We start from the raw sequence: 17,941 nt of genomic DNA on the forward strand, positions 1-17,941 counted from the left end.
ATACTCAGGACTATAAGCCCCACTACAGAGATGCCCACATACAAGCTTATTGTTGTATTACTAATGACAGCTAGCAAATAGAACCAGCCTAGATGTCTCTTAGTGGTTAAATGGGTAGGTACATGCACACAATGGTATATATTTTTTCAGCCATAAGAAAATGAAATCATGACATTTTCAGAAAAATTATGGGACTGGACTTTTGTTCTCATAGCTTCGTGTGGCCTGGACCTTTTTCTTTAGACCAGGCTGGTCGTGAACTCATAGACATCTACCTTCTTTACTTCCCAGGATCACAGGCATGAACTACAACACCTGGAAAACTTGGAAATTATTATATTAATCAAGATCCCCAGACTCAGAAATGTCATATTTTCTTTCATAGGCAGATCCTTGACTCTCTCTCTCTCTCTCTCTCTCTCTCTCTCTCTCTCTCTCTCTCTGTGTGTGTGTGTGTGTGTGTGTGGTGTATGTATGAGTGTGTGTATTTGTATGATGTGTGTGTTTGTGTATGTATGTGTGTGAATGTGTGTGACATGAAACTAGAAAAGAGACTATGAGACACGAAAAATGAGTGTGAATGTTGGGCTAGGACAGGAGGAAAAGGAAATGAAAGAGGATAACAGAGTGTGTGACATGAAAGCAGAAATAGGAAGTAGACCAGTAAAATACGTCACCAGATAGGTAGGGTCTAGAACCAACACAAAGAAATTATGTATGGCAATGCCATAATGAAATTTATTAGTTTGTTAATTTAAAAACCCAATACTTTAAAAATAGTTAAATAGAATGAAATCAAGGTGTCTGAATCGATGTTCATAAAGTTCTTGTAGTGAGTACTCAGTAATACATTACTACTGCTATAGCCTGTAACTGTTATTAAGGTTTGTCATTGCTATTATCATGGTCATCATCATCATTCCCCTGGAAATCTTTGGGCTTGAGAGCCCTCTCTTTAATAGGTCAGAGAATCTTAGCTGTTTTGGGATTCTATTGCTATGATAAAACACTATGACCAAAAGCAACCTGGGAAAGAAAGACTATTTCATGTTATACTTCCAGGTCATGTTCCAACACTGGGGGAAATGAAGGCAGGACTTCAATCAGTGCAGGAACCAGGAGGCAGGAGCTGAGGCAGAGCCCCCAGAGGAACACTGCTTACTGGCTTGTTCCTCATGGCTTGCTCAGCCTACTTTGTTACAGTCAGGCCCACCTTCCCAGGGCTGGCACCACCCATAGTGGGATGGGCCTTCTTACAGTAATCATCAATCAAGAAAGGGCCCTACAGATTTGCCTACAGGCCATCTGATGGAGGCATCTTCTCAATTGAGGTTCTTCTTCCCAGGTTAACGATAGGCTTGGGTTGTTGACAGAAACCCACTGGCATAACAGTTTTCTGAATTATTCAGGGACTGAAGATGACAGTATTTGGTGCAAAAGGTCATCTGTAATTTATATAGACTTAAAAAAAAAATCTTCCCAGAGTCTCCTTTCTCAGCCTCAGCTTTTGTGTAGAGATGTTTGAAGAAATCAGGGATGGCTTGACTGTCATGTTGGTCAATTAAAGATGGTTCCTACCTCTCTTGTTCTGCTTTGCCTGAAGAGCCCTTCTGGTATGTACCTGCTGTCTTATCTCCAGTCTGGTTTAGTAGTTTCTCTTGCCTGGTGCAGTTGTGCCTGCCTCCTGGGCCCCAAAGGCCTCTGGGAAGAACAGATAGCCCATCTTCATGATGTCACACTATCATAGCAATGGCTCAGCCCCAGCATTTCCCACAGGGTTTCAGGACATTTAATTGCCTTGGTTCTGGAATATTTTACCTCTTTGTTCTGAGTGATAGCCTCTTCAGTGCAAATCAGGAGTGCTTACCATGTACTTAATGCTTGCTTTGGCTTGAACATCCCCACCAAAATGTGTGTTGAAATTTAATCTCCTTTTTTTTGTGAGGTATTAAGAGGGTGGGAACTTAATCTCACTATGGGATTTGGAGGTGGAACCTCTGGGAGGTAATTAAGGTTAAATAAAGCCTCAAGGGTGGGACCTAATCCAATGAGACCATGGCTTTTCAAAAGAGAGACCTGAGCTAGGGTGGTCTGCCTTGAGTGTGACACTGTTGCACTGTCTTGGGACTGCTGTGTCCCCACCAGCAGTGTGTGTGTGTGTGGGGCTGCAGCCATATGATCTGAATCTTTAACTTCCCACCATTAAAAGCATGAACTGAGCAAATCTTTATTCTTTATAAATTACTCAGTCAATGTTACTCAATTATAGGAAGAGAAAATGGACATGGAGCTAAAATGCAAACATGTGATGAACTAAACTAATGCATGTTTTCTCTGCCTTACCCTCACAAAGTCTTCAAGGAAAATACCAGGTACAGGACCATACTTTCCTATACAGTAATACAGTAATTATGAGCTGTATAGGAAAGTATGGTAAAGTAGGCTCAAGTCTAAGCTTTTGACAAAAAAAAAAAAAAAAAAAAAAAAAGGCTTACCCTTGCTGTTGGGGAATTTATTATTTTAATTGTTAGCCTTCATCAGAGGTTATTGGGATTTTTTCCCCTTGGACAGTTTATCACTTGTAAATTATTTGTCACATCCTGCGATTCTCTCCAGATCCTTAACTTTCTAATCATGCATCTTTTATGGGGTCTCCTTTACAGAAGCACCATAATTACGTGCCAAGGGTCCCAGTAAATTTTATCAGGTCATAAAATATATACTTTAATTATTTGGAAGGGGAATAAAGGCAAATGTTCTCTCTGCAAGGCTCATGATCGATACTCTGGGGCTCATGGTGGCCCAGGCAGGAGGGTCTTGCCTTCCTCCTTCAAGTCTCAGCTGCTAGTTCCAGGTGGTGTCTACACATAGCAGCTCACCCAGTTCGTGGGTGCATCTCTCTTGACTCCCCAGGGACTCCTGGACACTTCCCAGCACACATCTCTAAAGTGGTTTTCCAGTTCAAGAGGCCTTGCTGAAGATGCTTTCATTTCATCATTTTTATGGACAAAAATATATAGACCCCAAGCACAGATATAGATTAATTTGTCTCAGCTTTCCTAACTTCATGGTGAGGTGCTCTGGTTTGCTTTTCCTTCTAGGTCACAATTGCTATTATGTGGCAAATCAGAGAATATCCATGATTTCAGCAGGTGGGAGATTTTTATTCCTAAAAGGTTGCAAGTGGAACCACCAAGGCATCGTGTTGGAACCTTGTCCCTGACACTGAATTGACTTGACTGTTTGTGCCACACCATAGTGGAATGGTGGTGAACAAGGCAGACACACCTTTGCTTCTCTGGGGTTCATTTTGGTCTTTTTTTTTTTTTGGGAGATATGCACTGGTAATATCATCAGATGGATTAAAGGCAGTTGCTAAGAATAAGGGGTCATTGTTCCAATGAATGCATCATGAGTATATGCCCAGAATTAGACCCAGTTAATAATAATAATAATAATAATAATAATAATAATAATAATGACCTGAATTTGAGCGCGGAGTAGGAATGCAGGGATAGATCGGGGAGAAGTTTGGGAAGAAGTGGGAATGAATATGACTAAACTACATTGAAGTCAGCTATGAAATTCTCCAAGAATTAATAAAAATATATTAAAAAAAATAAGAGGTCCAGGGATCTGGAAAGCTTAAAAACAGGCAATTTTAACAAATGAGTTGAGATTGTCATGAAAGGCTGTTCTGGCGAAATATGATCATGGAGACCCAAGATCTGAAGAATAAGTGTGGCTCGTCGAGGTACAGGAAGGGAAGGTGTGTGAGGTAGCTGGAGCAGCACATGCAATGGGTGAGGAGGAAATTAAGGGCTGGGGTAGAGCTGCCTGTGAAGGTAGAATGAATGCACTAGTCTGAAGCCTTTGCCTAGGAGCATGAGTGCTGAAGACAGAGTTCAGACTTTTCTTAAGGCAATGTACAGTAATGCTCAAAGCAAGAAGAGGGGGCAGTGATGGGGTTCATGGGAGCCCTGTCTATCAAGAGAGCCCTTCATCTAAGCCCAGAGAGGAAGATGGGAAGATGACTAATTCCCACTCACTTCTGTTCTTTGCTTCTATGTCATTTCCTTGGGGAACCCTTCTCTGACCCCCAGTTAGACTAACTACCCCAGCTGTGGCTCCCCACCCTCCACTTCCCTTTTCGAAACAGACAGCACTATTTCTGCCTTGTCTTAATTTATGTCTCTTCTCCATGCTGGCAGTGGGTGACCCCCCCCCCCATGAGAACAAAATCTCCTTGCCTGGCCCAGACCTGGCACACGGTTGGCAAATGGTATGTAGAGCTGAACGAGCAATGAAAGACATATGATGAGGTCCTGAGTGAGATGGCACATGAGGGCATCTTTCCCCCAGATTCTTTTCCTTATTGTCCCCATGCAGGCCTTCCTCTCACCCCCTTACTTCCCCTTTTTTTGCCCCAAAGTTGAACTCTTCCAGACTCATTGCTTAGGGGCCTCTTAATCTGAAAAAAAAAAAAATGATGGACAGATGAGGACACCTCTAAGCTGGGGCTCCAATGTATGGATATCCCTGGGAAGGGTTGTGATGTCTATGTTTGTTCTATAGGTGTGCCGTTGTGCTTTAAGAAGGAAAAAAAAAAAAGCCCAGTCATGACTGAGCATTGGGAAGATGATGAAGTGATCCATGAGAGCCCTCCATGTCACCTTCTCAGAGTGACTCAGCATATTACTAAGCTTGTTTCTGATTGCAGGGGGAACACTTTTTTAGTGAACCCTGTGGTCACTGAGTTGGTGAAATCCCCAGCAATGTTTTCTGAAAATTGTATTTATGCTATGAACTTTCAAGTTGATATTAATGGCAACTGGCATTTGCTCTAGGAATTTTCCTGAATCTTTCTATCAGGGTCCCACTAGTTCAAAGCCTGTTGTGTATAGAAATCTTTATTGAAACACAGATGTGGTAATGTAGACTTTCTTGCTATCATAGACGGCAGAGTTGATCTGCAGCGACTGAACTGTTATGGTCTTCAAAGCCTATGATATTTTTATCTAACCCCTGAGAAGTAAGGCTTCCTAATTGTCCTTTATATTAGTGATAGGCACCCAAAGACTGAAGGAAAATTATCTCCCTGTTACATATAACGAAACTGGGACTGAGGGAGAAGTAATTTTCTTGAAGTGTTATAAATGGACTCAAAACCAGAGAGATCTACAAAACTTTTGATCTTGCTTTGTGTGCTCCCAAAAGCATCTCTGTCAGTGTGAGTTGTAGACTGGATCCAGCATGGAGGAAGCAGAAGGTTCTGGCAGTGTGTCTGAGGAAATTGTTCTTGATTGTCATTGCATGAAGATGCTCATGGGGGTGGGGTACCAGAAAACAACCACCATCATTTGCTCTGCATCCCAGTCTTTGAGAAGAGCTTAAAAGGGACATACAAGGTCTTATGAATCCCAGCTTATGGAGTTCACACAGGGCTGATGACCCTTTACCAAGAGGATTCACCATATGCATGCCCAATTGCACTTGGTTTCCCACCATGGGACTCTCTCTCTTTCCACTCTGTGATTGTCCTTCCTCACCCATGATGGCTGAGTTTCAAGAGTAAACATCTCAAGAAACAGTATGTATAACTTGAATTTAAGATCAGGACTTGAAAAATTACACACAGAATGCTTTTGATATGTGCAGAAAAAGTCATAAAGCTGTTGAGAGTCAAAGGAGGGGACAGCAATTACATCTTTCAATGGATGAATATCAAAGAATCTGGGGCCACGTATTTAGAAGTCCATAGCCACTACTTACCATAATCTTGTTTTTAATTTAATCTTTTTTAAAATTTATTTTTCTTATTTTACATATAGATCCCTGTTCCCTCTCCCTCCCTCTCTCCCTCTCTCTCACCCTCCCATGTTCCCCGACCACCCTTCCATCCCATTCTCCCTCCCCCCACTCCACAGGTAGTGTGATGCCTTCCAAGAGGGGTCAACAAAATCTGCCAAGTCGTTTGGAGTAGAGACTAGGCCCTCCCTCCTGCCTCTAGGTTAAGGGAGTATCCCTCCATGGGGAATGTGCTCCTAAAGTCCTTTTGGGCACCAGGGATACATCCTGGTTCCACTGTCAGAGGTCCCTTAGACTGCCCAGACCTTCTAACTGAGACTCATGTTCAGGGGTTCTGAGTCGGTCCAATGCTGGATTCCCAGCTATCAGTATTGGGGGCCATTGGCTCCTCCTTATTCAGGCCATCTGTCTCTGTGGTTTCTGTAGCCTGGTCTTGTCCTCCCTCTCTGCATCTTGGATTGCAGATTGGCTCAGTGTTTAGTTGTTTCCATAATCTTAAGGGTTCCTTGAGCCAACATTCTGATACAGTATCTGTGACAATTTACTGTTCAAACTAGCAGTCACTAGAAGAATGGAAATAATGATAAATACCAGACAGTGAATGCAAGCAATAATCCCATTCAAACCAAGTGTATAATCACTCTGGCTTTGGTGCAATGATTAGTGTGCCTCTGATATCCTATATCAGCCTAAAAAGTTATGTTAGGACCATTATGTTCTATTGAAATATGGGAAATACTTGTGAAACTCTTGAAAAATTGTTTACAAATAAAGAATACCTCTTTTTTGGATGTGAAATTTCCATTTTTCTAAGGGAAGGTAATTTAAATAAAGCCTTTGTTCTCCCAAGTCTCCTAGTTTCCTGTACAGCACTTGTGAGCCTTGTTCCTCTGACACAGAGCTCCTCTGTAGGATATTAGCTATGGCCCACTCTGTTTCTATCCTTGTTGAAGCTTTGCTCCATGCCTGGCACTGTTATAGACTCACGGTCTAAATCTCTTGGTGCTCATGACTGATTATGCAAGTTGGTCCAGCCCTATTGGTCAACACTCAGCTGAGTGATAAATGCCACAGTGGGAGAAGTAAAAGGCAGGCAGTGAAGGATGCCCAAACCCTAAGAAAATGGGGGAATCTAGGGGATGATTTCACAAGGGGAGGTGACATTGGTTCATTCTTTTATTTCCTGGTATGCCTTAGTCACTTTAGTAACATCATCTCTGTATTACCTCTTCCAGTGGTTAGGAAATCTGCTGCTAGATAAACTTGGTGCCTGACCCTATACAGATGTGGAAACATGGGCTAAGAGAGATGAAGTGACTTGTGTCAAAGCTCATGTGAGCAGCAGGAAAAAGAGTAGGTGTCATGGGAAGTGTGGTGAAGATTGAGTAGAAGCTTTTAAGACCCAAAGACTGGAATGGGCCTGCATAGCCTGTGATGCAGATGGCTGCTTGGGGTGCAGTGCAATCATTGCTGAAAGGGAACTACACAAGGCGTGGGGTTTGGGTATGGGGACAGTTGAGTGCTGAGGCAAGGAAGAGGGTAGAATCTTAGATTCTATTCTGGGAGAGAACCAGGGGCCATTACTTGAATCCAGAAGTTGTCTAGAATGCAGGATCAGGCTCTGCTTCAGACTCAGAATCAGAACCCATTTAGCTGCTCTAAAACTTCCTCTCCGTATGCAAGTTTGGGGATTTCTCTCCATGTACTGAAGCTTGCAGGGTATAATGTTCTACTTTGTTCACATTTAAGGCCTTCCACTGATGTTTCTCAGGTTTCCAAACCTGAGATAGCCTACAAAGGATGTGAGGGAAGGTCAGGGGTCATTAATATCAATAGCTGAATCCTATCTATTAGATTTCATTTTCAAATTTGTTCTAGTAACTGTAGCATTGTACCTATGCTATGGAACCAGACCTAACCCTGGTTCCCCATTATTTTCCTTCACAAATTCTAAGCAAATCATGTTAATGGTATGAGCTTGTGGGGCAGTAGAAGGCACTATGGATCATGGTATGAAGCCTGTGCAGAATGCACGTGCAGAGGTGAAAAGATTACCCTGTCTATCTCATAGAGTTGCTATGCCTGAAAGGGAGGGTGACATTCACAGGGCCTTTCTCTGGATGGAGTGTGGATTTGGAAAGTCATATTCTCTGTCTCACTGGAGATGCTTTGTGGTGGGAATGGGACAGACAGTGGAGGTCCTGAAGGTTCCCATTGCAGGGATATTAGATTTTGTAATCTTCTGATGGACCTCAGTTAAGGAGTCCTCAGTGAGCCTGAGAAGGCAGAAGTACCACTGTCTAGACTCACAATTGCCCAGACACTTCTCTCTCTTTTTTTCCCTTTGGAAGGCATTGCACAGCAGTCTTATCTTCATGCCAGTCTGTGCTTGCCTCTGGATGGAGGTGGGCAGGGCTGCTCTCTGACCTACAGAAGCATTCTGCCTCGGGGTGAGAGATGAGCCCGGAGTGCTTTAGAATTAAAGTGAAGCAGTTGGGTCTGGGGACACAAAGGACAGGGAGAGAAATACAATTTGCCAGCCTTTTCCTACGTGTAACTGGGACCATCTTGAATTCTCAAATTTTGCCTCTGCCAGGATTGTGCTGTGAGGAGTATTGTAGAAGCTTCTGGGTGCCAGGGTGAAGCTCATGGTGGCTATCCACAGAGCCCTGATTCCTAACTCAGATTTCAAGCTGGGCCAGTGTCCCTGCTCCACTGTAGGTAATCATTCAGAGGGACTGGTTTCAGTTCATAAGTCACTCTTGCCCAGACTCCACCCCATCATGTAGGGAAGTGACCATCCTCACGTGCCTGACAAGATGCATGTGATGATGGCTTGCCCCAGGCAACTAGACAGCTCTTGCAAAACATTTGATGGGCACATCACTGCAGAGGGATGGAAGGCAGGAAGAAGCAGGCAGCCCCTATCTGTAATGGGCTACAAGGTTATGCTTCTTTTGTGGCCATGACCATGTAGATGAAGATGGGCTTTGGTTGATTCTAGTACTTTGCCTTGAATACCTTTCTTCTTTCCCTTTTGTGGTCCTCCTTCTCATCCATCCCGTTCTGCTTTCTCCCTGCTTTTCTTGTAAGAATAAACTTTTGTGTATCCTTTCTTGAGCTTTCTCCCACAGAGGGTCACCTTCAGAGGACAGGGTGTGTCTAAATGCCAGCAGGCTTAGGAGGTAGACAAGTTTGTTCAGGGCAGTTGAGGACATAGCTGAGATAGCTACATGGGGTCAGGCTGGGTCCTAGAGGTTCCTGAAGACCAGGAGAAGACAGGCAGTGGTTTTTGTGGAGGATTCAGGAGCAGGAAAAGAGTGTGCATGCCAAGACCCCACTCCTCCTTTTCTTGGCTAGACACCTTCTATTTTTGCTGCTTAGCTCAGAGGTGTTTCCCCTGAGAACCTAAGTCTCCTGATAGCCCAAAGCCTTTGGTCTTAGCAGCAGTGATGACTAATTCTTTCCCGTTGGCAGCAAGGGCTCTGCTTTCTTTTGAAAGGAGCATGAGTAATGGGTGCACTTCTGCTTTGTGGCTCTGCCTTGCCTCTCAGTCACACCCAGGATGTCCCACACCACATTTCTCATGGTGCCTATATGTGTGTGCTCTCTCCTGCACATCCGCCAATGTGTGCACATTTATTTTCATTCATACCCATACTTAGAGGCTCCAGGTGTTTTTGGCTCCATGCACTCCAGAGGACAACATGTCACAGTGTGGTTCATGTTCCTCTCCATAAGCATGTGCTGCCTAGCGACTCCATTAGGACATTTTATTGCCTGAGCTCCCAGGTGTTTGCAGACCTAACACTTGGCAATGACTGAGTGGGCCTTTTGGTGACATGTCCATAAAATCTCATAAATTGTCTCTATGCAATGTTGCATGCACATTTTTATTTCCCTCAATAAATACACACATTCTTATTTCCTAACATCTCTACCACTGGCTGGGTGCCCAGCCAAAGGGTCTACTTACTATGCTTTTGTCCAGGATGCATAGTGCCATAGGACAGGAATGGGGGCATCTCTGTTGGTTGATTGAGTACCTAAGACGTATTTGGGGACTTGTGATAATAAAAACTTGATTTGGGTGAGACACTGGGGGGATCATCTTTTTCAGGTACAAATTATGCCTCCCCCTTGGTGAACCATATGTGGCATTTTGTTTGTTCAATTATTTCAGTTGGATTCTTTTTAGTGACCTTTCAGGCAAGGGTTGGGGGCTACCATTAAGTCCCTCCCTTTTGGATCTGAAAAGTGAAGTTCAGGAAAATTAAATGATGTTCATGGGAAGGCCTGGGTCTCTGCATTTAAACATTGCCTTGGGTCATCTTGATGCAGGTGGTTAAGGCCACACTTTGAGTATGAACGTCATCTGTGGTTATGACTTGGACCACAGGGCACACATCATATTTTCTCCTTGTTTAAAAACACCTTGGGAGTAACGACTCTGAAGAAGGGAGGAACAATCTGAAGAGTGAGCATTTGGTACTTCCAGGGATGGTAGAATTTAAAGCTTTGGAACTGAGTCTCCAAAAAGTCCGACTGGGTTGGGTCACCAGCCTTATTCAAAGCCAGTGCCGTCTCCCCCACTCTTAGTATTGTTAAAATTTTGATGCCAGTCCACCCGTTCCTCTTTTTAAATGACCAGACTTTGTATGCGCATACAGACTCTTTTAAAAACATCTCCAAGGCCCCTAAAAATGCCAGGTAATACAATGTCCTCATCTTACATTGCAAAGTAAGAAGCAGTGGTATTAAGGTAAAGCCCTGCTACTACTAAGTGGCAGAGTTCAGACTGTGAACCCAGCTCTACAGTGTTAAATAGAGCTTGCTCTCCATTCTCAGTATTTTCTGAGTGCTGTCACTTGCCAGCTGGAAAGGAGGTGCAGGGCTGCGAGCTTCCCTGGGGGGCTGGTGCCATACATGTTAGGAACCACAGGACTGTGGCGAGTATCTCCTTGTATGAGAGACCACTGGATGGAGAGGGAAAAAGGAAGTGAGGGCTGCAAGTGGGGATAGAAGGGTCTGTCCTTCACCATTCTGTGCTATAAATGAATGCTAATTGCATAACATGTCAGAACTAGAAGGATGAAATATAAAGCAAGCTCCCTGCCTCCACTGTGCACCATAACTTTATGTCAACTTGACAGAAGCTAGAGTCACTGGAGAGGAGGGGCCCTCAATTGAGAAAATGTCTCTATATGATCAGGCTGTAGGCAAGCCTGTAAGGTATTTTCTTATTTAGTGATTGATAGGGGAGGTTCCAGCCCATTGTGGAGGGGCACCCCTGGGTTGGTGGTCCTGGTTTCTATAAGAAAACCAGCTGAGCAAGCCAATGGGAACAAGTGTGTAAGCAGTGCTCCTCCATATCAACTTCTGCCTCCAGGTTCCTGCCCTGATTGAATTCCTGTCCTGATTTCCTTCAGTGATGGACTGTGGTGTGGGAATTGTAAGCCAAATACACCCTTTCCTCCCCAACTTGCTTTGGGTCATGGTGTTTCATCATAACAATAATACTCCTAACTAAGACACATCCTGAGGACTTTTAAAGTTCAAAATTCAAATAAAATAGTATACATGGAGGTATATAGTACTCATCTTTGCTTTGGTATGATTTTCTGGGATGCCCATTATGAAGGAACTACCAATTATTTTATGAAGGTTGCAGAGAAAGAGGAACATGGGCCATCGTTCAGCTTCATCTACCCTCACACACTTACCTCTCTGACTCCAAAACTCGTACCACCAGTGAGTGGAGATGAGGTGAAAAATGGCCACAAAGTTAGGTGACAGCACAGGTATGCACAACTAATCACACACAAATTCTGCATTCATCAATGATGCTATTAGTGTCTACAGACAAATACTGATGTTGTCTGGGTTCTACTGACCCTCCCAGACACAGCCTTGAACTCTTTCCTCCTGTAAATTCTTGTTTCCTGTTAGCATTGTCTTGTCCTCCCCCCTCCCCACTTCTGAGCTTGTACTTTCAGGGAAAGAAGGTGGGATCTTGAAGTCTCTTAGAGTGTATACTGTCACCTGAAGTCTGTATCACATCAACCAAGCACCATGGGTGGCAGCCAAGTAGGCTTTATATGGACTGAGCATTGAGTGCGATGATTTCCCAAGCATGAACTGGCCACAGTGACTGCGTGACTGCTCAGTGCTTTATCTGTCATGAGAAGCAGTTAGCACTGAGTTTTACCATGGCAGTATTCCATAGGACAGAAGGTGTCACCTCAGCATTTCACAAGAGAAGCAGTTCTTTTTGCTCACTGTAGAAGATACTTATTCTGGATGTAGGTTTGTCTTCTATGTCAGATGCATTATGGATTCCCAAGACTTGTTATTCACTGTCAGCATTCTGCACAACATCACTTCTGAGTAAGGAAGACATGTGGTGGCAAATGAGGACCAGCCATAGGCTCATGGACACTAGGCTAATCAACTTTCAGCATTTCCTACTGCCCTAAAGCAAATAGCCTGGAGGAATTCTAGAAAAGACCTTTGAAGACCTTATGCTGCCAGCTGGGTGAGGCTACAGGTTTCTCTCAGGATGTAGAAAATTCATGCCTTTCACCACATCTGGGCTGCTCAGATCCATTTACAATTGCTTCAATTATCTGAGATTTAGAAAATGTTCCATCTTCTAATAACTTTATGTTCTCTTATCTAGAACATTTAGCTCTTCTTATGGTTTGAATAGGTAATGTTCCACCACAAGCTCATGTTTTTGAACATTTGGTCCCTAGCAGATAGAGCCTTTGGGCATAGAGCCTAGCTTGTAGATATAGGTCATCATAGTGTGAAACTTGAGTTTTATAGCTAGGCATTCTCTCTGATCCCCTTACCTCCCTGCTTCCTGGTTGATGCTATATGAAAAGTTGCTATCAGTTCTTACCACCGAGGACCAGCACACTCCAACAATGATGCCTTCTCCATCATGATGTGTTGGAATAATTTGTCCTAAGCCTTTCTAGAACAATAGAACTGATAGAATCAGTATATATTACATGGTAAATTTATTGTATTGCTTTACACAATATAGGCTGATCTAACGACTGTTTACACACTGGAGAAACTGAGAAATTGGTAGCTGCTGAGTCCATGAGGCTACATGCCATAACCAACCTAAGTTGACACCAAAGTCCTAGAGAGCCATTGGTCTTCACCTTAGAAGGGTGAAGTGGCATTATCAACAGAAGAGTAGATGTACTCATAAGCAATAAATGAAGGCAGGTAGGCAAAAGCAACAGGCTTTACCTTGAATTAGATCAGGAAAGTGTTACTATTCTGAGACTTTTTCTACCTCAGTTAATCCTTCCTTACAGTCCCACCTCAGTGTGTGTCTCTTGCTCCCACACCCAATTAAGATGACAACAAATATTAACCATCACACTCCTGGACCTTGAGTCAAACTAAACCTCTTTCCTCTTAAGTTGTTTTGGTAGGTGTTTTGTCACAGTGACAATAAAAATAACACAGAGCTTAATGGAGACATGTTCCTTACAAAAAGCACAGTGTTGGGTCAACCAGGTGGAATCTGGGACAACCTCAGCCTTTCTGGCCTCTATATGTTCTCATAATCCACAAAGCATTTAGCTGTGCTGGCTGAGGTGAGTGAGCCAGAATACCAAGGATAAATGGAGTTGCTACTATAGCTGGGGATAAAAATGAATGATACCTGGGATATAGACATTCTTGGGGACTTCTCTAGGTACTCTCAAGTCCTGAGATAAAAGATGGAAAATTTCAACAGATCAACACAGGTAGGACAGCTAATGAGCCAGGCCATATAGGGATGAAGCTTTGTGTAAGATGGTCAGTGGCTGATCATGGAGTCAGGAGTGTCCCAGGTCCTGCTGTGGCCTAACCAGATGGCTTCTCCCAAATCCTGTTCACTTTCTCCAAGTTGAGGTCAGGTAACATGTGAAGGTCTGTGACACAGAATGTCAACTTCTGATGTTGCTTGATGATGAAGTGGATTATGGGTGGAAGGTAGAAATAATTAAATTACTTCCTATTTCCACTTAACATTAACTTTGACTTTCTACTGTTAATCTTATTGCCTTCAGATCCTGACCCAGATGTAGAGTCAAAAACTTTCTATACACTTTCCTCCAACTCCCACAATCACATAAGGCCCCCCCTTTTTTTTAAACCAAACTTGGAGGTGGTCACAACCTGTGCCCCAAACCATATTATGCCACCTGTTCTCAACAAGCCAATTAGAAGACAAAATTATAGTGGAAAGCAGAATAAAAGAAGATTTATTAATATGGTCACCCTGGTGTGTGTGTGTGTGTGAAAGAGAGAAAGAGAGACAGAGAGAGAGAGAGAGAGAGAGAGAGAGAGAGAGAGAGAGAGAGATATTCTTCCAAGTTACTCTTCTGGATCCAGAAATAAGAATAAAGTTTAAACAGAGAAGTAGGACAGGCACAACTAAGCAGTCCTGGTCAAAAAGTGTAGTCTCACTCACCAACAACCCATCCTTGCCAAGGGCTTTAGTCTTACTTTATACAATGGCCTAACAAGTTGTTAGAACTGTGTGAAATCTCTCTCTGGGAGATAAATCCCCATACTGACTAGTGCCTTTTCATTCTCCTAGCATGAGATTCCTGGGGGAAATTCCCATTTCCGTGGGGTCCATTGTTCTGATAGTCTGGTAGATTGAGAGACACAAGTGTCTCTTTTGAATACCTTAATTTTTACCAGTTCAGTTCCATAATCACTGGACTCCCCCACCAAACTATTATAGGGTTTTGCTTTATTGACTGGTAATATACTCAGAAATTAGTTTATGATAGAGAAATGATGTATTTTTTAATGACATGAAGAGTATCTTCTAGGGGTCTAGAAGGCATCAGTGGCTGGGAGAAAATGCACATTTAATTTGAATTTATTTTCTAAAGTAATATTTATTGATTGATGCTAGTACCAAACATCACACAGATTCATTTACTACACCTGGCAATCTTACCCATTGTGGATAGGAGGTGGCTGGTTTGGAGATCAGCCCTTGATTATCATATTGTTCCCAGTTCTCTGACCTCTTTACCTTCAAAGTGACTCATGTCTTTGCAGATTCTCCAACAATGACTCCTTTCTCAGGGACCCAAGCTCCCCAGCCCTTCCTCTCAAAAGCAAAGTCAAATTGCCTCCTTTGAAATAAGGTACAATGTGATTTCTTTGGATTCCACAGCAGCCTGTGAGGTACAGCTCATTATTCTCATTTTACCAATGCAGAAAAGTGAAGTCCTCAGGGGCTTAGTAATTTACTCAAAGCCCCAGAGTTGGGAGGTAGAACTGGGATTTAAATTCAGTCAAACTGATTTTCAGGAGGCTTCATTTGCCTTATTCATGTTGTGGGTCAATCAATTCCTCAGAAGGGGAAAGAGAACTTTACAGAATCCTTTAAAGTCATCTATAGGAACAGGCCTAGTTGTGCTTGTTGTCCTCTGAAATCAACAGTTATTAATATCTTAATCAGAGCAGCCATGATACCCACCACAGTCCTCTCAGAGGTCTTTTGATAGTCCTTCACAGAAGGAAGGGATGGGGAGGGTCATTATATCTTCGCCCAAGATTCCAGCCACTCATTATCTCCCATTCATTTCTTTCCTAGCTGTATGTCATCCTACCCCAGCTGCATGTGGACTCATTGCTAGAGTATAGAGAGAGCAGAAGGTTAACTGAAGAGCTGAAGAGTATTCTGCATTTCTGTGGTGGTGGTGGTGGGTGTTGTTATCCACAGTGGAGTGAGGTCCAGATGAAAGTGTTCAGATGAAAGTGTTTGGGGATGATCTGTTTTCCTGTACGTAACCCCTCACCTATGCCTCTGCTGGACTTGAGTGGAATCATTTCTTTGGTCTGTCACTGACTATCTGGGGTGAGTAGAGTCAATTCCACAGCCCTTCTACCTGGGTGCAAATAACATCAAAGATCGTGTTGGGAGCCTAAAGTGTGTTGCTGACCATGGGGTGGTGGCAATGATGGAATGGCAGTAATGACAGTGTTCAAGTATGAGGAAGGAAGATTGCAAAGCAGGACATATGTTCTTGCCCATGTGGACCCACTGATGGTGGAGGACACTGTCAGCAGAGCTGACACCTTGAAGACCCGATTGTCCAAGTGTCCTTCTGTTGTATGAGGATTCCAGTTTTGAAGGCATTTTTGTCTACTGTTTGGGTTTGGGCTGTTTCTCTGCTAAAGAGGAGATATACACCATACTCCAGACTGTATTCTGAAGCTTTGGTTGAGATGAGATGATGGAGCTAGAGTCTCAGATTTTCTCTATGCTCTTCTCCTTTGACTTCTTGGGAGCACATAGATCCTATTATGTTAGGACATCTGAGATGATGTTGCATAAAATAGTTTGTACCATGAACTTTAAAAAAATTATTTTTATTCTTTCAAATTTTCTACAAACCTGTAAGGGGTCTTTTTTTAAAATGTGATCTTTATTAGTTGAATACTTGGTGGATCAATATCTAATGTCTAAATAGTACATGGACATAACAGAAATTAATACTTTTGTCATCAATTGTGCAGGCTTATTCTGTTTGTATAACAACAGTATTTTTAAAGATAATATATATACATATATATATACATACATACAATATATATATATGCATGCATGCCACGGGTATGCAAGTGCCCCTGAAACTGATATCATAGACTGTTGTGAATCACCATGTGGATACAGAAACTCAAAACTTGGATCTTCTGTAAGAGCAAAGAGTTCTCTTACCTGCTGGGCCAATTCAAGTCCTTAAACAAAATATATAACCATTTTATTTCACTGGATTTCTAAGGGAATAGTAACTATTATCTTAAATGTGTAACACATTTTGGAATTCTATATATTCATGTATATTATAACTTTATACATATTTTTGAAGCCGTAGTGTGTATAACTCAAACACACTCATATTCATGTGTATTATGTTACTAATGACACTTAGGGAGGTCCTTGAATGGAAAAACTACAGATGAGGCAATTCACATCATCATGTGGTGAGGAGGGGCCCTTTCATTTGATCACCTTTTCTTCACCTGGTAGAAAAGGGTTATAGCTTGTTAGCGTGCATCCTTCACATTTACTGATGAATTACAAATATATGTTTTATGTCTGAAAAATAGATGTTGGAGGTGCTTGGGAGACAGCTCAGCAGTTAAGAGAATATTACGGTTCTTCCAGGGGACCTGAGTTTGGCTCCCAGCACTCACATGGCGTGGCTCACATCAACCTGTAACTATAGCTATAGGGAAATCCTAGGTCTCAGGCCTCTGCTGGCACCTGCACTCACATGCACAGAATCAACCCCTATAGTTAAAAATAATAAAAAGAAATAACTAAAATAGATATAGGAGATATTATAATGTGCATTTTGCAGGTGTAAAAATTATACCTTTCTACTCAGTCTTTTAAATATGCTATTATTGAAAACCACATTTATTTTATATTGAGCCTACTCAATATTTAGTATGTTTTTTGGTTGATTGTTCTGGGGGTGTTTAGGGTAAGTGATACACTGTAAATAAATATTTGTAACTTTGTTTCTTCTTCTCTCACAGTTTCACTGCATGTTCTTATTTTATTACTTTCATAGCAGCTTCCAGAGCAGCCATTATTTGTAAGTGCATAGGACATTCCCACCTTCCAGCTTTCAGCAGCACAGTGCTTGTATGTTGTCATTAACCATAAAACTGCCTCTCAATTTTGAGGCAGTTTAATTATGAGGCAGTTAGATCAGGAATTTCCAATTCCTCGTATCCTATAATTTTTAGAGGAATAGATGTCAAACTTAGCAATTAATTCTTCGTATTTACCCAGATGATTGTATTTAATTGAACTGATACATATAATATACTTCCTAGCATTAATTTCTTTATTAATTGTTGTAAATAATTATGCTTTTACTATTTTGTTGAATCAAATATTTCCACATGCTTTTAGAGTTTCTGCAGCAGTCTGATGAAGCAAGATCGGTTTATAGTTCTGGAATTAATATTGTACATGCATACTGACGCAAAGGGAAGGAAACAAACTGTAATGACCTTGTGTGTGTGTTGCATGGCATAATAATGGGCTCCTTTCACTGTTATTTCTTAAAATTTAATATAC

Source organism: Phodopus roborovskii, unplaced genomic scaffold (assembly GCF_943737965.1).
Source record: "Phodopus roborovskii unplaced genomic scaffold, PHOROB, whole genome shotgun sequence".
In the NCBI taxonomy this organism is placed as follows: domain Eukaryota; kingdom Metazoa; phylum Chordata; class Mammalia; order Rodentia; family Cricetidae; genus Phodopus; species Phodopus roborovskii.